Source organism: Panthera uncia (assembly GCF_023721935.1).
Source record: "Panthera uncia isolate 11264 chromosome E2 unlocalized genomic scaffold, Puncia_PCG_1.0 HiC_scaffold_20, whole genome shotgun sequence".
NCBI lineage: Eukaryota > Metazoa > Chordata > Mammalia > Carnivora > Felidae > Panthera > Panthera uncia.
In genome coordinates this window covers 5,692,336-5,715,587 of record NW_026057589.1, presented here as the reverse complement: position 1 = coordinate 5,715,587, position 23,252 = coordinate 5,692,336, and positions in this window count along the sequence as shown.

Below are 23,252 nucleotides of genomic sequence, written 5' to 3'. Positions count from 1 at the left end.
ATAAATAAACAGGGCTAGAGGCTATAAGCTTCAGAATGGTCTCTTGGTGTGAGGCAAGGAAGGTTGTTCTCAAGGTCATACCTGTCTGAGAATGGAAAACGCAGCTCCTGGAGGTCAGAGATACTTCTAGCCCAGCCCGAAAGTAATCGAACAGAAATTGCAAAAGCATCAGTGGGGTTTGTAGGCATAAGGAGTTGGGTCATATCAGTATCTTCTAAATGTCCTTTATCCTTAAGCCAGGAAAACTTGTGTCCTAAAGACTTTCCTTGCAACAACCTGATACATAAAAGAGAACAACAGAGCTGTTCTGGCCATACTGGTGTGGGGAACCAGATCTCCGCACCTCAGCATCCCATACCCCTCAACATAAATTCTCAGTCTTCTCACTGTAGCCCACCTGGAGCTGCTAGAAAACCTCAGGTTTCCCAGAGGGAGGCAATCGAGCAGCATTTACAGGAATAATCAATTGATAGATGACATCCCAAGAATGTCAGAGTTATGGCAACAAAAGTTAGCAACTTGGGGATATATTCTTTGGAAGGAGTTGGCAGTGGGGAGGGTCATGAGAAGTTGAAGGCTGATGGCAGACATATTTTTCCAGGTAAGTCTATAAAGAGGCCTTGAAAGGTTTAAAATGCTGGGGTTCTCTTCAGCTCAGATATTTGCTACCTATGTTAGTTAACCAATTTGTTCTATATTTTCACCTAAAAGTAAAAAATATTTTAGCCCCCCCAGCATGAAGAGCTATAAGGAGAAATACATTTTCAAAAATTCCTGCAAAATGTTTGACACACTGTAGGTGCTTCAAAAATATGACTTTATTTTATATTACTTTCTCTTTTGCTTGAATTTAGAATGTGTACAGATCAGTTTTGACTATTCATTCACTCATATGTTCATTCATCAAACACTACCTTTGCCTCCAACGCCCTAAGCCCCAAGAGGAGAACAAAGGGTAGAAAGACACGTTTCCTGCCTGGGGCCTCAAATCTACCCTTTACTTGAGCCTCTGGTGATGATGAAAAGTCTCAGGTGTCAGGCAAAGTTCAGAGATTTTATTTCCTCTTGAGCTTTATGACTTTCAGGCTGTTCCCCCAAAATTGTGCTTAATTTTAACTTCATTAACTTCCTGTTCTGTCACAACAGTTGAACAAGGATTTCTCCATGAGCAGTATTCAAATCAGCTTTTAATGAGCTATTTAATTAAAGGCTAATTGAGGTGAATTCATTAAAGCTTTCTAAATTATGCTTATCAGGGTAGCTATGTTTTAAGATAAGTTTTAAATATTTGTTTTATATTGCATTGTTTGATCATAAAAGTATGTATAAAATTACTTTTTAAAATTACTAATTAGAATGTGAATGCATTTTTCTTCCTTAATACTTGGGTGGGGCAGTTATCAAATCAATTTAATATATGTTTCATGTTGGGCTGAGGTAATAAGTGGTTACTAGTGACTATGGCTGGAGCTGTGTTTGGTCCATGAAACATTCCCACCTCTTGAGGCGAGGCATTGTTGAGCTGTTTTTGATCTGGTTTCCCAGTTGCAGTGTAAATATAACTGCTTAGATGTAGGGTTTCTGCCAAGCCCTCGTACTCTTGGGCTTCAGGCTGACTCTGTAGGGGTGGTATTGTATATTCTCTGTGCCCAATACTACCAGGAAATGAATATGTGAACCATGATATGGCCTCCCAGTTAGACTGAGGCAGTCCTGATCTTCAGGCCTCCATTCACTGGGGATAAAATTTAGCTCAGTAAACATGCACTGAGTGTCTCCTCCATTCTAGGTATGGTCCCAGACACCAAGGATACAGATGAACTGGGGTCTGTGGTTTAATGGGAGAGATACACAGGTCACCACACTGTGATATGTCTGTCCTTCAGGGCCAGGAAAAAACCTCGTGAGAGAAGGGTGGTTCTCTAGCCTGACCTGGGCAGCCGGGACTGGTCCCCTGAGGGGTGGAACTCTAATTCTTGACAGGCAAGTAGGTGTTGCCCAGCGAAGCAGTGGGGAAGGTCATTATTGGCAGTAGGTGGACAAATATATGAGGACAAGGATTAAAGTGGCATTCAAAAAGCACAGTATGGAGATGGGGAAGGGGGATGAGGCTAGCTAGGGAATCAGGTGATGGGTAGATTGTGAAAGGCAGTGTATGAATTTGAAGTTTGAACTTGAACTTTCAGGTGTTTTAAAGCTATCGGAAACCTATTGCCTCACCATGCAAACACGCACACACACACACACACACACACACACACACACAAATCAAAGAGCTTTTAAAGAAGGAGAGGGCAAGCTCAGATTGCACAATTTGTAGTCCTTGGGGAAGTGTTATAACATTGAGGCAAGAGTAAAAAGACTGGAGACAGGATTATAGTTTAATTGGAGATTTTTGTACTCTTTAGGCAAGAGGAAGAGCAGTTTGTAGATTAGAGAAGAAAAAAAACAAGGAAAAATTAAGAGACAAATATCACAAGGTTATGTGATTTGCATGTAGAAAAAGAATGGTCTTAGTCAGTTAAGGCCTCTGTAACACAATACCACAGAATACCATAGACCGGTGACTTATAAAAAACAGACAATTATTTCTCTCAGTTCTGGGGGCTGACAGTCTGGGATCTGGGCACCAGTATGGGTGTGATCTGGTGGGGCCCTTCTTCTGGAATGCAGATTGCCAACTTCTCATTGTAGCCTCATATGGCAGAGGGAGAGTGAGAGAGCTCTCTAGGGTCTTTTTTTTTTTAATAAGGGTACCAATTCTATTCATGAGAGCTCCGTCCCTTTGACATAATCACCTACTAAATGTTCCGCCTTCTAATACCATCACAGCAGGGGTTAGGATTTCAACACAGGAATTTGCTATGTGTGGTGGGGAGACACAAAACATTCAGTCTTTAATAAGAAAGGAAAGGAAGAGTGCCTGAGTGGCTCAGTCAGTTAAGTGTCCGACTTACGGTTTCTGCTCAGGGCATGATTTCACATTCATGGGTTTGAGCCCCACATCGGGCTCTATGCTGACAGCACAGAGGCCTGCCTGGGATTCTTTGTCTCCTCTCTCTGCCCTTCCCCTGCTCATATGTGGTCTCTCTCAAAATAAAAAAATAAACATTTTTTTTTAAACAAAAGAAATGTAAGGAAAATTGGTGTCTGGGAGGATGGTGTTTCCATCAACCAAGATGGAGACTCTTTGGCAATAGATGCCTGGAACACTATTCAATGTCTGCACCTCATTTTAAGAGAGACAATGACGCAACTGGGCCTCAGTTAGACAAACGATCAGGCTGATGAAGGCAGCCTGATGAAGGATGATTTCAGGCTGATGAAATTATCTGCCCTGTGCATCTACTAAGGGAAATGGAGCCATTAAACAAGGAGCTGCAAACCCATGAACGGCTGCTACAGGAAAGGAGGGGTGGAGCTGTGTGAATATGGGAAAGACTACCTGATTTTTCTTCTTTAGGTCAAAATGAACAGTAGGTTGGCAATAGCATGGAAGAGAGTGTTGTAAGACGGTGAGCTGCTTGTTCCATGGGTGGTACAAGAAGAGGCTGGGGTACCTGTCACAACTTTTCTAGAGGAAATTCTGGTCAGGATGGAGGTGAGAGGGGCTCGTGGACTCACATGCCATGAGGGCCCCGTTCAGAGCTGCAACTGAACGGATCTGTGAATCCCTGATTGCACTAATTAATCAATCATTTGGACCTCTCTTGCAAGGAATGGCTCCCTTGCTCTGTGTGTGCACGTGTGAGGTGAAGGAAGAAAACCCACATTATAAATACTGTGGAAAATGGTGCTTGGCTAATGTCACAAACCCAACTGAGTAAAACCACTTTCCTTTAAAAAAAGCTGCTTTGCAATTGACATTGGAAAGACATTCTCAAAGACAGGGGCTTGTCTAAAAAGCAGAAAGGCTGACGAATGACAATTACCAATACCAGTGTCCCCAGTAAGTGTCAGTGAGGTGGATGTTGCCCTTTCTTTGCATTCTGCTCACTCAAACAATGCATGTGCAATGCCTACTGTGTGACAGGGAGAGGAAGAACAGAGAATTGACCCTTTTGCATGCAGAATAAGAGGCTCCCCAACACAAACGCACCACACAATGCAGAGAAGTCCCCATATGGGGGACAGACACAGAAAGACAAGAGGTCTCATTTCATTGACAGCAGGAAAAGACAGGGTTTTCAGAATGTCTATGGGGCTGGATTTATTCATTCTGTATATTTCATTAAATGATGCATTCATTCATTCATTCATTCACTCATTCAAAACATGACTTTCTGTTTCCCAGCTTCATCTTGAAGCCCTCTCCTCTCCATAACCTCACTTCCACCATCCTCTCTTGCTGAGCACCTGTCATAGCTCCTGTTTTACCCACATCTACTTTTGTCACACCATGATTATTTCTCCATACTTCTCTCAAAGCAGTGATTATAAAAGCAAATCAGCCCTGGGACTCTTTGTTTATCACCCTTCCATAGATCTTTCACAGTTAGATGGAAAGAGCCAACCCAACTGGCCTTCATCAAGTTGTGGGCTGAACAGTGTCCCCCAAAATTCCTATGTTAAAGTCCTTAACCCCAGGATCTTAGAATGTGACTGTATTTGGAAATGTGGTCTGTATTTGGAAATGAGGTGATTCAGCTAGAACGAGGTCATTCATTTGAGTAGGTCCTAATCCAACACGACTGGTGTCTTTCTAAAAAGAGGAAATTTGGACACAGATGGGTCTAGAGGAAAGACCATGTGAAGACACAGGGGAAAGACATAGCCATCTGGAAGCCAAAGAGGGAGGTGTTGGAAGAAACTAACCATGCTGACACCCTGATCTCAGACTTGCAGCCTCCAGAACTGCGAGAAAACAAATTTCTGTTGTTTGAGCTGTCCAGTTTGTGGTACTTTGTTATGGTGGCCCTAACGGACTAACACATGGGTTTCCCAAACATGCCAAGTTTTGACACAGCAGGGCCTCTCTGATGTCAGGAGTTTTCTCTCCCCTCTCTCCCTGTATGCCTGGGTCCTTCTCACTCCTCCAGTGTCAACAGAAATGTCACCTTTCTACAAACGCTTTCCCTGACCCCAAAGTGAATGAAGCTCCCTTCTCTCATTAGTGTCTCACAGCGTCTGTCCATTTCCTTTCTCACTCTCCACAGTTATCTGCTAATTCAAGCCTCCCCCATATAGTGTGAGCTCTGTGAGTCCAAAAGCCATGCCTGTTTTGTTTATTGTTGTAATCCAAGGGCTTAACACAGTGCCTGCTCATTCAGAGAAGGTCCCCACTTGGTTTGTTGAATGAATGAATGAATGAATGAAGCACTGATTGGGTAGTTCTCAATTCCTGTCATTAACCTGGCATGGGGAAGAGAGGGATGAACAAGTTTGACTTGGACTCTGTCAGTGTGTGATTTATAATCCTACAGGTGAGGCTGATATCAAACAGGTAAATATGATAAAGTATAATAATGTTGTCTTCGGGAAAGAAACCCAGACCTCACAATCTATGTCATCTTTGGCTGTCCTTAAATGCCAGAGACTTTCTGCAGCTGTTGGTGAGTAGGATACCTTTATTGAATAATTTCTGATGAGCTGCAATTGAATGAAATACTATAGCTCTTAATCAGCTGCTTTTTCACTGAGAAATAATCCAGTTGAAGATTGGTGAGATTGTATTTGGGCACCCCACACTCTCCTAGTGGCAAATTTGCGGATTCTAATTCCCAGAAGTGTCACAGATGGAGGCGGCAAAAGGCAGAGGATCTATCATGCTCTAGCTGGAGCAGAGCTCAGTTAAGAGAAGGCCAGGGAGAATTTACTACCTCTGGAGGCAGATTGATTAGAAAGAACTGCCAGGCAATTTCCATTTGCATTTTTGCCGGGGTAGGACTGGGGAAAGGGAGATGGTTCTAAATGAGAACAGCCCAATCATTTTCTCCTAAAACTTGCTCCAATTTGTCTCCTGCTCCCAGAAGTTACTACCTTGCATAATCCAGGGAGCAAGGTAATCAGCACTTTGAGTTACATCGGTTTTGCCTGTTCCCTTGATAAAATGGCAAAATTCGCCTATGAAATCCTGGAGTTCATTATGGTGTGGTTTTCTCTCCCCTTAAATCAAAGCCATTTTATCTCCGTTAGTCGAACCAGGCTCCAGAAACAGCATCCTTGCTTCTTCTTGCTTTCAATTATTCATATTCCTTTGCTGACAAAAACCCAGGCAGTGCGATCCTTGGGTGAGTTTTAGCTCAGACTCTGCCAACCGCTCACCAGAGCTGGGCTGGAGTTGCCATCATTCACCACCAAATGGAAAAACAGTCACCCAAGGGAGAGCCATGGCACCGTGAAAACACAATTGTGCTGGGAATGCATATGGACACAAACTCTCGCAAATGCAGGTCTTAATTGAAAAATAAAACAATTACCTTTTAATACTTTTGAAGTAACAGAGGGAAGCACATTTATAGGATGACTGGGAAGAAACAGCCATACGCTGTTTCTTTTTTAATAACATTGAGTTGTGTTCACTGTTAAGCTTATTAAAACACGAAAGCAGAACATAGCAGGAGACTGGGACACCATTCAATTGATTATTTGTGAACGGTCCTTGCTCCTTATTCTTACAAACAAAATGAAAAACACAAACTGGAGAAAAAACTCCTGTACATAGGGGCTTGTATGTGTTTTTATCTGTCCCAAGGGCTAGTTACACAAGATTGTGCACTAAGGGGCTTTTGCGGTCCACAGAGGAATACAGGGGCTCTAGACATTGTGTGTTAGTTGATCTGTCTGTGAGGTGGTTTATTGATGTGAGCACAGCATGTCACCTGAGGAGGAGGTACCCCCAAGGGGCTCTAAACTGGAGACCTAAGCCTCCAGCCAGCCAGCCTATTTCCACTGTGGCTCTTTATTTTGAGTTTTCCTCCACATCCATAGGTGGTAGCACGAGGGGATGGGAGCCATTATAATTTTATGAACAGGAAGGTCTATACTCTGTTCTGGCACTTGTCTACTCAAAATGAATCTAGGGATCCTCCAGACTCTCAGCACGTCTCAGGAAACCCTCTAAGAAATGGTCCCCAGTGCCTACCTACCTTCATTCCTGGCCACCCCGCTTGCGATTCACATCCAACCACACCCATCTGCTTATGTTGGTTTTACAACTCCATGCCTTTGCACAAACAGTCCCCCCTACCCTCAGTTATTGCCTTCCTCTTCTGGCAAACTCTTAATCATCCTTACAGGCTCCCCTCAGATAAAACCTGTTTTGTGAAGCCCTGAACTCAGGTAATGTGTCCCCTTCTCCTGCTCTGTTATGGTCTCTGTGTGGGGGTCATTTCACCTTCCCTAGAATATTTTGAGAGCAGAGCAAGTCTTGGCTTGGACAGCTGGCATGTAGTGGTTGCCCCACAATACCTGCTGAATGCAATATAAACCGAGGCAGATGGCTGCACTCTGCTGCAGAGAGGATGTGCTGGGGCCAGAATGGGGAATTCTGTGGGTCATTTCATCAATATTATCATCCAACATTTAGGGTGCCTTAGAGAATGTACCAAAGGACAACATGGAGAAGTCCACATTATTATCATTTGATTTTTAAAAATTGATATTTATAAAAATAGTAATCAGCTGAAGGATATTTTAAATAGAAAAATAAACTGCTCCAAGTCTCACTACCCAAAAAGTAATGATTTTATCTTTCCAGTGCCTGTCTGCACAGACGTACATTCTTTCATAACTATGGTGGCAAGTCTCACACAATCAGACATTTTGCTTTTCTCACTTTTTAAATCATTTATTGATTTTTCACTTCACCTAGCTCTTTTAAGTTTTAAGATAAATGCTTGTGTTACCCTCTCCACTGTATGAGTAAGTGTCTTGTTGCTATATATTTTTCACACTTGCCTTCCCAAAGAATGGGGCCATATGTCCAAATGTAGGTTTTTGGTATTCAACTATCTGTGTTAAAACCCCAGATCCATCACTTTCCAGATCTGTGGCATTAGCGAAGTTACTTAACCTCCTGAAACCTCAGTTTCCTCTATAAAATGGGTATGATACTAGTATTTGATAAATATTAGTGTTATTACAATTTTTTAAAATATGATTGTGGAAGACTGTAAGAGTAATGCTCAGAACATACTAATGTATCAGTAAATGTTAACTATCTTATTGCCATTATTACTAGTAGAGGAAAATGGCAATTTACAACAAAATCTCATGTTCATTCCCTGTAAAATCAGGTCAGCCCCTCCATAATGTGTTTTTTTAGTTGTCCTTTTGTTTGCAGGAGGATAAAAGGAGAAGATGGCACAGTTAAAAGACCCGTGTTTCTAAAAATAATTGAACAAATGTCTGGTCATTCGACTAGAGGACAGTGTGTGTGTGTGTGAAATCAGAGAGAAACACACACAATTTTTTTAACCACTGTAAGACACTGCCTAAATAGGTGTCTGATGATGAGGGCAATGGAATGGTCGTGACATCAAGCCAGAGACTATTGTTGGTTTGGTAGAACAGAAGTGGCTCTCCAATGGTGGGTCATGGTTCCATATGGGCTTTGTTTTTCTCATCTGTACATCAGGATGGTGGGCCAGGTGACCTGCAGAGATAATTCCAGTCCTAAGAATTCCTTCTTTTTCCCAAAATCTTCCCTTGGCACATGGATGGATTTTCAATGAAGATGTTTTTTGTTTTTTTAAAATTGTCCCTCCTGTCTTCTATACCCCAGTGAATATAAGTTATTAAAGGGGACTACTGTCCTGTATTTGATGTTCCACTGAGTTGCCATATTGAAGTAACGTGTATTTATATATGAAAAAGTAGGTCACTTCGCGAAATAATTAGTTTGCATTCCCCCCCAAATATTCCACTAGGCATTATAATACCTTTGAGTTCTTGTACAGATGTCTAAAGTATCCCTTCAGGGATTGGACTTGATAACCCTAGAGGACTTTTTATAACCTCAGAGTGCATGAAAATGCTCCTTCCATACTCTGGAAAGATATTTTACATGAGGGATTGCAACAATTAACTTTTAATTGCACTTAGTAATTTCCATTTTTAAGCTAAAGGGGAGGTAGGTCCTCATTGCTTCTCCCATGAAGCTGAGGCAGAGACTGGGGAACACAGACACAGCTGGTTTCTTTCTCTGCAAAAATGCAGGGTATGCAATATTCATAGATCGAATCCATACATTGGCCCCTCAGTCTGCCACTTGTGGGGATTTATGTACCAGCCACCTGCCATGTAGACAACAGTGGGCCATTATGGTGCTAAAGTTCAGCCCCTCTCAGAGCCAAAGTAAAGAAAGGCAACTGTGTTTACTTTAAATACATAATCAATCATAACCCTGTGAATAGCCACTTTTCTATTAATGCCTTCATATATCATCTAAAGCCCTCTTGATTCTACATAATTCTCTTTTGTCTGCTTCCTTGTCTCTCACTTCACAGTTTCATTCAGAGGGTTATATAGAACGGCTGCTCCTAACAAATCTTGCCTCTGTATTCTCTCTTTAGGTCCGTGTTAGCAAGAGAATATTTTCTGTAAATAATGTAGATGAGAATGACTCATAAACTGATTCCAGTTATAATGGATCTGTGGAACAAGGGGAAAAGATCACATGACTTGGGGAGTGAGCCCCCAGGCTTTGAGCATTGACTTTGCCCTTTAGTGTCTTGTAAGACCACAGGCCAATCATTACCCTAAAACTGAAACCTTGTAGGGCTGCTTGTGAAGACCCAAGTAGTTGAATACAGAGTGGTCCGTGAGCACTGGGCCCATAGGAAATTCTGCTGATGTTACTTCTCATTTACTTTGAGTTAAAACTATATAAATATTTTATTTTAAGAGGGTCACTGACTGACGGACATCTAGAGGTAAGTGAACAATAGGGAGAAGAGGCTAAAATCTACATCAACAACTTAAACGTTAGAAAAAAAATGGGTGATCAGCTTTGAAAGAAGGCTTAGGAGTTAAAAAAAAAAACAACTATCTTCAAACATAAAAAATTGAGATGACTTACTTTTTCTACCTCTGAGAGAAGCCCAAGAATGGGTGGGCCACTATTTGAGGCATATTTTAAGATCCAGTTGCTCAAACGGTCTACTCATAGAATGGGCTGCCTTAGTGGCTCCGAGGTTACTTTTGCTGAAATTATGTAAACATGAACAGCGCAGTGGGGGTGGGGGAATCCCAGCATGAGTTAGGGAGAGAGCTTTTTGGTATCAGAGAGTGTTTCTAATTCTCAAAATCTAAGTCTTTCCCATGACAGATGACAATTCTTTGGTCAAAATGACTATGATACAAATCTCTCATTATTATTCCTATTACCTAGACTCTTGTAGAAAGGGGAGAAGGCCCTGCCCTCAGCCACTGCGTATTCACATTATTTCAAGCACACAATCCCTAGTATAGGACCAGTTATCTGGTAGACAATCAGCAAATATCTGTCAAAAAATGAAGAAATGAATGAATGACCCTCCAAAATGCCTTACTGTGTACATTTTACAAACGAGAGAAGACAGCTTATGAATAAGAAGTCACCATTTCAGGTGGTCTTAAAAAACATGCCTATAATTTCAGAACATCTTTGAGGAGGAGTTTTTACCAGTGAGATTCAGAAGTCAAATTTCATTTTGTCTTAGCGGAGAGTTCTGAGTTGCGACATCAGCAGTTTAGAGACTCTTGCTGTTTATCAAAAGTTAGAATGTCAGCCATCAGCAGACAGGACAACTGCACTAATGAAAATGTATGGCTTTTCATTATTAGGCCAATTTGCACAATGCAATTGGAATTGAATAAGCTGCACTGGCTACAAGATTTGTATAAACCACTAGGATAATTTTAATGTGACAATTACCATCAATCTGCAATGTTTTCTGTTTACAAATAGGCCTCTGAAAAAGGAAGCTTCCAGCAGGTGTAATGTTAATATCCTTGTATAAGTAACTTTTTTTAAAGTCAATATAACCAGATACTCAACTGAATGAAATCGTGAGTTCATTTTCTATTTCCCGTAACTAGGAGAAAGCTTACTGCTGTCCTGCTGGCCTTCTCCACTGTGTAGAGGAACAGGGTTTCCCAGATTGAGCTTTTAAGCTTTTACATTCAGAGAGGCCTCTATTCTTAGGAGTCTACTCCAGTGATGATTTCAGGAATTACTCTCAAACAAGCTTCAGATTAGAACTCCCAAGACCCATGGCCAGATTAGAAACAGATGCAGAGTCTGTGGAACCCACCCCAAATTCAGCAAACATGGGAGGGAGTGCATGCGGTCTCAGATGTCACAGGGTTGCTGAAGCAGGAGCTCGCTGGTTGACTTATGTGGAAACCATTTTCTTTCTTCAGGGCAGTTAATTTTGCATACACCTTGGGGTTAAAAAAAATGAAGACAGCAGACGGTAGCTGATGATGAAAAATGGACTTTCATTGTTTTTCTAGGGAAGGTGTATGTAGCAATTTGGGTACTAGATTGAAAAATTCACAGTGAACTGAAGGAAAGTTTCTTTAATTTTTCTTTTTTCTTTTTTGATTTTGGTCATCTGTTAATTTACTGAGTTGTGCAAATGTACAGTTTCTAATTGGTATGTTGAGTGCCTTTCAAAGGTCAGTGATAAAGTCAAGAGTAAAACCCCAGTGACTCTCTGTCTTGTTGAATTCCAGTAGGCTGAATAATCCACCACAGAAAGTTTAAATTTTTCTTGGATATCCCAAAAAAGGCATTTTGGGCACTTAACTGCTGTCCTCAGTCACTGACCCAGAAATTCTTAGCAAAGAATTAAAGAGAATTAAGGTTTTTTTGAGTGTGTATTGGGGGTGGGGAGTGGGGAGCAGGGAGGATAGAGGGAGTCCATTGCTTGTATTATTTTTCCCATTTCTTTACTCAACAAATATTTACGAGTGCACTTAATATGTCCCATGTGCTGGAATTAAACACTGGGAATATAGAAACAAGAAAAATATGTTTCCTTTTTTGAAAGAGCTTATAGTCTAGTTGGAGATGCAGAACTATACAAATAAGCCAACATGAATATACATAAAATAATTATAGACTGTAACTATGAATTGTCCTTTACAGTTTATCAAATGACTACTCGTGCTATTTCTTATATTAAAAAAAGTACTTTGCACTATTTATCTAGGCACGTGTGAGAAGACCTTATGTAAGGAAATCAACAGCTTGTGATAGAGTCTTAGGAACAAAAGTCTAGAGAAGAAAGCTGATTGCGCTACAAAGTGTTAATAAAGGCATGGCTAATCATCTCTGAGGGGATTTCCTGGAGGTGGCATTGAAAGATTGGGCACCTGGAGGTGGACCTTAAAAGATTGGGCAGAGATGTCTAAGCAGAAAGTAAGTGCAAGGGGGCCATTCTGGGAAGAGGGGGTGCCATGGGCAGACACACGGTGTTAGGAAGAGTATGGAGTGTCATGAAATGAGGGGAAATTTGGGATGGCGGTATCAAGTTGTATGAGAAAATGATAATGGAGAGTTGGAATGAGTGGGTTAGAGACATTTAACAAAAGTCTTAGGAAGGTAGACTTTATTGTCTGGGTAATTGGGAGCCCAGAACATCCAGAAGTAGCCAAGCACCGCATTGCCCAGAAAGAGAGGAGATGTTGTGGCTGTGGCTTCCAGATTCAAGGCTGGAGTGGACTAGGAAGTCTTTAGAAGCTGATATCAATAGTCTTCATGGTTTGGTCCTGGTAAGCTCTATAGCTTTATTCTTCACCATTGTCTCTCTGGAGTCCAAGCAAAAACAATACCAGATTTCTTTCACTGCACCATTTTTGGACCCTGGGCCTTTGCACATTCTGGAGCGTGTGGTTGTAATACCCTCTGTTCCCTCTATATCTGGCTCTTCACTCATCTTTCAGGTTTCAGCTTAGACACTACTTCCTCCAGAAGGTACTATCAGATTCAGCAAACTTGAGTTAGGACCCTGGCACTGGACTCCTCCAGCTTTTGGTTCTTCATCAATGAGGATATGTGTCACCCTGTAAGTCACTGATGGGTTACTTACCTGCAGTCTACCTCACCCTTCCCCTCATCATATACCCATAAATGAGCTGTGAACTCATGAGGACAGGACTCATGTAAATAAATGAGGCATTCTAGTTGGCTTATTTCAGGTCATGGAGCTTGGTTAAAAAAGAATGAAGTGAATTTTAAAAATTTTACTTATACATTTATTAAGGTAAAAGCCATGGAAGGCCTTGTGAAGACAGACAGTTAAAATGTGTGAAAGACAGACATGGTATGATATATAGCAGTGTGGCTGCCTTTTAAAAAAATGTCACCAGCTTTCTGATCCCAAAATGGTAACAGCTGTAGGACCATAGACTGCCCATTCCCTACCCACCCTTGCACTTTCTTGCATTCCTGCCATTATGATGGGATTTAGAAGGGTCCTTTTCAAAGGAGGGGGATCAGGGAGAGCTTTGACGGAGATGTAAAAATAGTGTCGGAGCTGAGTGAACAGAAAACATAACTGAGCTGCTGCTGAGACATGAGACAGAGAAGCGAATGGAGCCGGCAGGGGCCACAGGTGCTGGAGGGATGTGTCTGTCACCTCTGTCCCTAGGGCTGCCTACAAATTCACTGGTACAGACTCACTTCAGCTTGATTTTAGCTGTTGTAGGCTTAAAAGCAAATAGAGATTAGTTGGAGTCTTTGGACACTTTGGGGGCAGAAGTCGATTTTTCAGTTGGAATATCTGCCCAAATTCCAGATGACCAGGAGGAGAGGACAGAGAAGTGTCCAAATCCGAAGAGGCTAAAGGAAGGAACTGAAGCTGAGGTATGGAGCTAAGATGTTGGGGCCAGGATGCAGGTGAGTGGTTAGGTCTAACTTCAGGAAGAGGCTGTCCTCTGGAGCTACCCCATAGGAAACCCATTCAGTTTGCTTTTCTGGCCCCATCTTTCCTTGGTAGTATGCGCCAGCCAAGACCAAATGGCCCCAGTTATTGTGTTTTTGAGTCTCACCTTACATCACCACCACCACCACCTCCCCCCACCCCCCCCACCCCCCCACGCACACACACACACATACGCTCCTCTTCTCTACCTATACTGCCTGGGTCGTAGTGAGGTCAAGGTTGATCACCATCAAGCCAGATCCGGATGGAACAGAAAGCTCTCCTAAGTCACATTTTACTGCAACCATTAGTCAGGTTCCCAGGAAAAGCAATCAATAGGCACAGAGCAATCACAGAAAGGCTGCAGGGGGTCCAGAGCAGCTAAGAGTAAACAAGAAGCCTTGCCCATGGTTTGACTTAGATAGACTGCTCTTGTCTTATGCCCTTTCCAGACTGAATTTAAGAAGACAGGGTCACTGCATATTACACAACCCCCAAATAGATTCTTCATGGACAAGGCATTGGGAACATCTTGAAAAGCACCTTCCTGTTCTAAAGGAAACCCTCAGCATCTAAACAGCCTTGATATAATTACAAACTCACCTACTCTACTTAGCTTTATTTAGAATTCAATTCAATTGTATTTCATGGTGATATATACTTATAATAAAATATTTGCCTATATATGAAGAACGCCTAAGTCATAACTCAGTATTACATGAGGCATTTAATATGTTGCTGTGTGTCCCTTAGATGACTCTTCTGTCTCCTTTTCTGAGGTCACTGAAGACGAACTGAGAAAGGACAACGTGAACCCTCTCACAAGATATTGGAGCTTTGCAGGTTTATGAAAATAAGTAAGTTTTGTTTTGGAAATGCCTTATTAACACTAATGCCTGGTATAAAAGCACAAGGCAAAAGATTTTACCAATTAGAGTCTTGTCTTGAATGCTTGGTATATTCTCCTACCCTAGACGCATCAAATCTTTCTTCTGGGCTAAATGAACTCCTTCCTCTCATGCATGGGGAGATGGAGTTCATGATCAAGCATCAGTCAAGGGCCAGAGCTGGCGGTACAGAAGTGGGAGGCAGGGTTGTAAAATACATGATGCTGGGAATGAGAACAAGGAACGTTCCTACAAGAAATGAGAGACCCTGGGGGCAGAGGGTAAACCAAGCCAAAATCATACAGTAAAATCGTGACAAGCACCAAAGGAAACAAAATGTATGAAAAACGCCCAGTCCGGTGTTGGGTATAAATAGAGGCAAGGCAAGGTGCCTGGGTGGCTCAGTCAGTCCAGCATCCACTGTCCCCCTTTTTTAAAGTGTTTATTTAGAGAGAGAGGGTGCAAGTGCACGAGCAGGGTAGGGGCAGAGAGAGAATCTCAAGCAGGCTCCACATTGTCAGCCCAACATGGGGCTCAATCTCAGAAACCATGAAAACATGGCCTGAGCTGAACTCAGAGTCAAAAGCTTAATCAGCTGAGCCACCCAGGTGCCCCCTATCTGAGTCTTGATTTTGGCTCAAGTCATGATCTCATAGTTGGTGAGATGGGGCTGCTCATAGGGCTCTGCCCTGACAGTGCAGAACCTGCTTGGGATTGTCTCTTTCTCCTTCTCTCTCTGCCCCTTCCCAGCTTCCATTTTCTCTCCCAAAATAAATAAATAAACACTTAAAAAAAATAAATGGAGGCAAGGAGACGTGGGGTTGAAGGATGCCAATCTTCTCAACATCAGCTGTCCTTGACAGTAGCCCCTCATTGGATATTTATTGAACACTATTTACTGAACACAGGCTTTCCAGTGCTGGATGTCCAGTGCTGGATGAGGTTATAGGAATGAATAGAGAAGACTTCTCATTCCCTGAATGGCATTTATGTAAGTTTTGTCGTGCATATGGAGGCAGAACGAAGTTGGGATTTAGTTAGGTTCGAGCCTTGGTTTTGCCACTCACTGGCTGTGTGCCTTTAGGCAAAATACTCAATCTGTCTAAATCTGTGTTTTCATCTGTAAGGTGTGAGAAGAACGTTGTGAGGCCTGAACTATGCATGCAGTACACACAGAGCTGGCTGATGCTATGCTTCCAGTACATGGTAGCTCACAGATGTGCCTTTGGGCCCCCAAGGGTGTGACGCCCAGGTCTGGGGCAAGCATTTGTGGTTGAGAGCTGATGGACCATTCTTGGTGGTATATTAGCACATGATGCTTTAATTTAAGACCTTCCTATCCCCCACCTGCCATAATAAGAGGAAAGTCAACTTTAGGTCACCAAGGTACATTTGGAATCCCAAGGCATCCAAATAACCCTTCACTGCTTCCGCTTCAAAACTGATAAAATTTATTGGACAAGGACATTAACTGAGTCATTTTTAGTAGCTGCTGTTAATTTACTAGTAACAGCCAAGTATGATAAGTGGGTTCCCACCCTGTGGCACTCAAGGGGAGATGACCTCTATAGGCAATGTGTGCTAGAACCATATAAAGCAAATCTTTGGGGTCTGTAAATACCAGATCAATGAAAATGAATTGTCCTTGAGGAGTTTCTTAAGAAAACACGAAGTTACCCGTCTTTACCTAGCTGCTTGTTTTTCCAGTATTAATTATTCCATTCCTTGGGATGAAAATATTAAGGGATTTATAAGCACTGGGATGCCTATAGTGTTTAGCTGTTTATTGACCTAAGACGATTTCTTAGATGATTTTTTCTTTGTTGTCTTTATCTGGAGAAGAACATGTCACAAGCTAATAATATCTAGTGTAGTAGCATTAGGGTAAGATATTGAAAGGCCCATTGTTGGCTTCTGGCACTGTTCTTTCACTGGCTTCCTGTCCCTTTGGCATTTTGTCACCTTAATGACATGACAACAAGAATTGGAAAAGTGACTCCTGCTTTTGATCCCGGCAGACCTGTTCTGACTTGAGGGTACCAGTTGGAGAATGAGTCAGCACTATAAGGTGTCCCATCTGACTTGGTATTGAACTTTCAACTGTATTGTTATGTACGCCACATGTCTTCATCTGCATGTGTCTTTATTATAAATGTCTGTCTTGAATTTCCAAATTGAAAGAAGTAACTATTCACCTGAAATTAGACCATACCCTATACATTAAAAATTTTTTTCTATCAATTGAACTAGCAGCTATTGTTTTGACAACCAACTATATGTTTAGTAGATATTAAAATATGTGGCCTGGAAACCTCACAGCAAACCTACCGAGGCAGGTGATACGATGGCCAATTTCCAATGAGAAAAAGAAGACTTACACATTGCTCAATAACTATTCAATCTGTAGTGAACAGATTCACACTGGGCAAACCGGGAAAGCCTTTTAATCCAAGCCAACACCGGTGCCTCTTATCTTTATGTTTCAAGTTTCTGTATGCAGATGACTCAGAGCCGGCAAAGGGGTCTCATCAATCTCTTCTTTTGCCTTGGGTTTCTAGTCTGCTCTAAGTCAACACTGTGATTCTGTTGATCTGTATTGGAAGCTAAGAGCTTGAGCAAGCTGGAGTCCCCATCGCAGTGAATGATGGGACCAACCACCGAACTTGCCATTAATAAACTGAGCTGTTCACATTTCTCTGTGGCATAGCTTGACATTTAGGCTGAGGGTTTGTAATTCCAATAAACAGCTCAGGATGTGATGTGTATGTGTGTCTTTGACTGTCACACAATTAAAAGCTAAACCAAGGAGGCTAAGGCTTTCATTAAAAGCCATTCGCTTTTATTTATTTAGTGTTTCAGGGACCTGGAGAGAGTACAAATCAGGAATAGGCCTCCAGGGGATAGCTTTTTACACACTAGCTGGTGATACCATTCTAACTATTAAACGGCAGACAGCCTGATCGTTAGGTTAAAAAAAAATGAACCAAAGAATGTGGTCATTTGAAGAAATCAGACATATGATTATTTTTCCCTTGCTACAGAAGTACCCGAGAGATCTACCAGCCCCTTCTTTGATTAATAATGCTTGCGGTGGTTGCACACTGCTCAACTTGGCATTGCATTTATCAAAATTTGCCAGAGCAGACAGGCATTGCCATGCTAGAAGAATGATTGTAATGGGCCCTTGTGCCTTGAAGGGAATATCTGGGCCCCCTGAATGCAAGAAGTGGACACGCCAGGGTAGACTCATGGTCTGGGCTCCTGTTCTTTCTTCCCCAAACCACCACGGTCTCTAAGCAGTTTTAAGATGCAGGCTTCGCCTTTAATCTTCCACATGATGCGGCCCCCTCAGCAGAAGCTCTTCAGAGGTCCCAGTCTCCTGTCCTTTGCCTCCTGGCTCCTCTTTGGCTCCTGCCAAAGGCCAGAAGGCAGAAGAAGCCTTCGGGAAGAGCCATTTCAAAACCATTTGTTTTCAAATTTGACCCAAACTGTCTTATGTTGACTCCTCCGGAGAATGAATTAAGAAAAAACAAAAACAGAAAAATAAAAACGCATGCACATTCCTGAATGCTATCCCCACTGCCTATGATTCAATGTACAGAAAAGGCAAAAAAAACCCAAAAACCCACAAGCGATTCTGATGTTTAATCAGTTTTGTGAAACCCTGATTTCTTAAATGTCAAGCTGACCTTGTCTGTTGACACCTGACCTTTGTCTAGATAGACCCTGAGCTACAGGGTCATTCTCTGGAAACCCAAATGTGATCTAGGTCTTTGTGGTACTTCTATTACAAACCTGAAATATATCATCCTTGTCCTCACACAATTGCCATCTCTGACTTGGACGGCAGCCAGCTCCTCTAACTTTAATTGAAGGTTGTGCTAAAAGCTCAAAAAATGAATTCAACTTCTGCATTTGCAGTAAAATTTTGGCAGATAATATTGACCTTCACATTACCCTCTGCCCCTTGCATAAATGGCCCAGAGAAGAAGTTTCACTCAGAAACCAAGTTTCTTTCTGACTCAGTTAGAGAACTGGGAGGATGTCTTATGCCATTAGAAAGAGACCATGTTTCCTTCTCTATCTTGGACACCAGGGAGCTCAGAGCCCTACTTTATACTTAATCATAGAAACATTGGAACCCTTACAACTGCTCTCCCCCCCCCCTTTTTACTCTTAATTGTTTTCCTTTTAAATTCCAATTTTTCAATGTCATTTTAAGAAACCATTTGAAAACTTTTGGGGGAACCAAACATGAAAATCTGAGGGTTAGAGGGCGCAGTATGATGTCTGTGGGAAGAAGAGTACAGGTCTGAAGCACTGTACTAGAGGTAAATAGGGACAATTAGATGATTGTATCCTTTCTTCCTCTCTTTTTTTATGCTGCAATATGTTCCCTGCCTTAAACTCCTTGTGCCCTTCAAAAAAAAAATGGTTGTGCTATTGGACAAATCCTTCCCCAGCACCCAGACCACATCATAGATCTTCTTAGATTGCGAATATTATTCACCAGCCTGAGATACGTTTCTAATATTTTCCAGGTTCACACACATAAAACTTTAAAATTATATAGGTCTATAGATTTCTCTTATTACTTTTTATATCTAAATCCATTAATATGAAAAATTTCAAAGCCACTTTAGATTGGAAGTAATTCAGCCAGATAGGATTTGAATATGAAGTCTGATTTCAGTTGGTTTAGAAATATTGAGAGGATCCTGCATGTGGCTGTTCTCATTTCAAGAGCCTGGCTAAGCTCAAAACCATAAAGTTTTCCTTCCATAGAACTGCTTCTCTCTGTGAATCTTAAATGCTCAGTTATGCCAGAGTTGGACATGAGGGCCAGAGTCGTCTGACCTCTTCCCAAATAATCTTGCAATACAAATACAAAATAAACAAACAAATAAAACAATAAACTGAGGAAGTAAAATTTACAATTTTTATAAGAAAAAGCTTGGGAAGTATTTGTCATAGGCCTTAAACATGCCCAAGTCTATAGACCTAGTGATGCTATTTATAGCATGAATTCCAATAACTTATTGGAGATATTCCAAACAGAGAGGGAAAAACAAACTAGGCACAAACATTTCTTTGTAGTGATATTTATAACATCAAAGTTTGGGGAAAATATCCATATTCAGTGAAGTAGGAGTGGTTACAAAATTTAACATCTGCCCATTGATTGATGTTTAAAGACAATAGTTTATTCATTGGCACAGTGGTGCATGAGTGAATAATTTTTCATTGTCATTAATATTATATTAATATTGTTGGAGCAGGGGAGGACATTTTAACTTGCATAATTTTCACAGAAGCAAAAGTGTCCATAGTTCAGAAATTTAGATGTTTATTTAATTATATTAAATTTGAGGAATTATTTTATTGTTTTTCAATGACTTCAATTTGCATAATATAGAAAGGGGATGGGGTGCCTGGGTGGCTCAGTTGGTTAAGCATCAGATTTCAGCTTAGGTCACGATCTCATGGTTGGTGGGTTTGAGCCCCACGTCGGGCTCCGTGCTGACAGTGCAGTCTGCTTGAGATTCTCTCTCTCCCTCTCTCTCTGCCCCTCCGCTACTCCCCCCCCCCAAATAAATAAATAAACTTTAAAAAATATTTGGAAAGGGGAAGGAACATTGCCTGCATTTTTTTCCCCAAGAGTTCCTTCCATCCATTTGGTGATGAAGTCTTCACAAAACATTTCAAAATATGTTTCTTAGTTGTCACCTGCTTGAGGGTGAAAGCAGGGTCACAGCAACTTTCCAAAATGCTATTTTTTTTTCTATATGTACTAACCCCCTGTGTAGGAAAGTCAGGATGTTCCAAGCCCTCCCTAGATATTTCCTGAGAATCTTTAAATGAAGGATGTCTACATATGTGGACTCCAACAAGTGATGTATTCAGTGCATGTAATAGCTTCCAGTGTCCTGGTTTCTGTGACCTAGGTTGCTGCTGCTGCCCTGCTCTGCAAAGGTGGGTGGTGCTGAGGGTGTTGATCCTGGTCCTGAGGCACCTTTGCTCATGTATGCTGAAGCCATGGGTTCTGAACTGACCCAATGCCTCCTGGAGACTTCGGGAAGCCAGTGCTTTCTACTTAAGTGAACTTTATTTTCTTCGTGGAATCACATATATACAGAAAAGTGCATGAATCATACATTTAGAGCTCAAAGAAGTTTGCAAAATGAAAGCACCTGTGTAACCAACCCTTGCATCAAGACATAGAATGTTCTAGCATCCTTTTATTGTCACTCCCCTCACAAAGCAACCACTATTCTCCTATTGAAACCCATCAACTCATTTGGCTTATTTTTGAACTTTGAAAAAATGAAACCTAGAACACATTAATCATTCTACTGTTGATGGACATTCAGATATTTCATTATGAATCAGGTTGGTATAAACATTCTTTCACTTCTTCCAGCCTTTAGGTTTTACTAACTGTGAACACTTTCCTTAAAGCCCCTCACCTTAGTAAAGTGGTCTTCAAACTCTTGCTAGCCCTGCACCCACCCACAGGTTATCACCCCAGTGGCAGTCATCAGAGTTTCTAGAGCAAAGAGTTCCAAAGAGAGGGAGAACATCTCACTAGGCACATCCTTGGGGAGACTTCTGGGAAAGCACCTTCTCCCTTTGGTGGAGACATATGTAATGGATCAAAAAATCCAGGGACTCATACTAGAGGGCACCCAGACTGATGGGCAGTGAGCTTCCCTCCAAATTATCACCCCTGTCTGCTCCCACAGTGCTCCATAGGTGGACCTCCCTTCTCTCTCCCCTGGGTGGTGTTTTTCTCCAGGGCTCAGGGAGATACTTTCCCCCTAGCTTGGGGTAAATATAGTGTAGATTCAAACCAGGACTCCTGATCAGTATTGAAAACAGCTTCTGGTGAGGAGAAGGTTAAGAAAAAGTAAGTTAGTCATTTATAGTTGTGGACATTTGCTGTCCTCATCCTAAGTGAGGTCAGGATAGCAAAGGAATTTTCTGCTTTTGCATAAAATGGTGATTCCAGTAATAGTGACACTGAAAAGTCCTGAACATTAGCTTTACGTAGATTATGTGTCATCATAAGTCCTTCACCAGCACCCAAGCCACGTCATAGATCTTAACATGCATTTATCATGTCCTATACTCCCCAGTAGCTTTGTGAAGTTAATACTATTATCTCCATTTTATGTCCATTTTGCAGAGAAGGAGCCTGAGGCTTTAAGACTCTAAGTAATCTTCCCACCAAGGTCATTCAGCTTGCAAGTGGTACAGCCAACAGTTAAACTTGGGTTTGTGTGACTTCAGAGGACATTGTCTTAACCTCCTTGTTACTCTGCTTTCTACCGAGGGATGCCTATAAAATTATTATTTTTTTCAACAATGAAATGTAATGATGCCCAGCACTAGGCTCCATTATAATTGATACACAGGATTGTTTTATAGGAGAAGAGAGTATAGTTAACAATGTTCGCATAAGTCTGTTGTGTTTACTTTTCAAAGCTCTGAGCATTCTTCCTTGTACCTGATCTTTGTGCACAGTGGATGGCAGCATGCTTATTCGTGTTAGGGTCGAAGGAGGCAGAGTCCATATTAATGGGATCAGAGCACCTTCTCCGCAAAGTCACGCCAACAGGCCTGGCCCATGCTGACCCCGCAGCATATAAAGTCAGACTGCTAACAGGAAACCAGGTGATTTCCTACTTGCTTTCAAGTCTACTGTCATCCAGTGTCGGAAGGATCCTCATTACTATCTAAGAAACAGAGCTACCAGGTTGCAACTCTTTCTCCCTCCTGCTGATACAGGAGGTAGGATGCAAGTCTTTCTTCCCTGGGATTGATGACTGCAATTTGTCTTTCTGGGGCTTCCACCACTGCTTGGGCAGGCGGCAGCCAGGCCTGAGAAGCCCTCCCGATGCTTCGACTCAGCAGATTGCTTCTGGGCTGGCCACGCTTCAGCGCCTTCCCGTTTAATACTGTATTGATTTCAGGGTCTTTTTCCTTCCATGCAACCCAGGACCCCAGGTTGGCTGGGGTAGGAAGATGGGGAGGAAGGTGTAATGAGGAGAGCCACTCAGCAGGTTTGCACACACAACCTCAAGCTATCTGATGCTACTGATTTATTTTATTTATTTAACAAATGTAATAAGACACGGATGCCTCTGGTACAACAGAGGATTCAATGGGAGGAGAGACATAGGGATGAATCAGTGGGTACAAGGAGTAAATTGATGGGAAACAGAAAAAGAGGTTGCATTAAGAAGGAATAACAAGGCATCAAGTGAAAGGAATTCCGTTTGTCTTTGCAGGTCCCACGGCCTCCCTCCTACTCAGAGACTCTGTTGTCCCTTATGCAGACTACTGAAGCCATCTCGACACAGCCTTGCTCATGTCCTCTTCCTAATTAATGCTCCATGCAATTGGTAGGCAGCCATTTTTTTTAATTGCAGTAAAATACATACAGTATAAAATGTACCATTTTCACCATTTTGAAGTGCACAATTTAATGGCATTAGATGCATCCACAGTA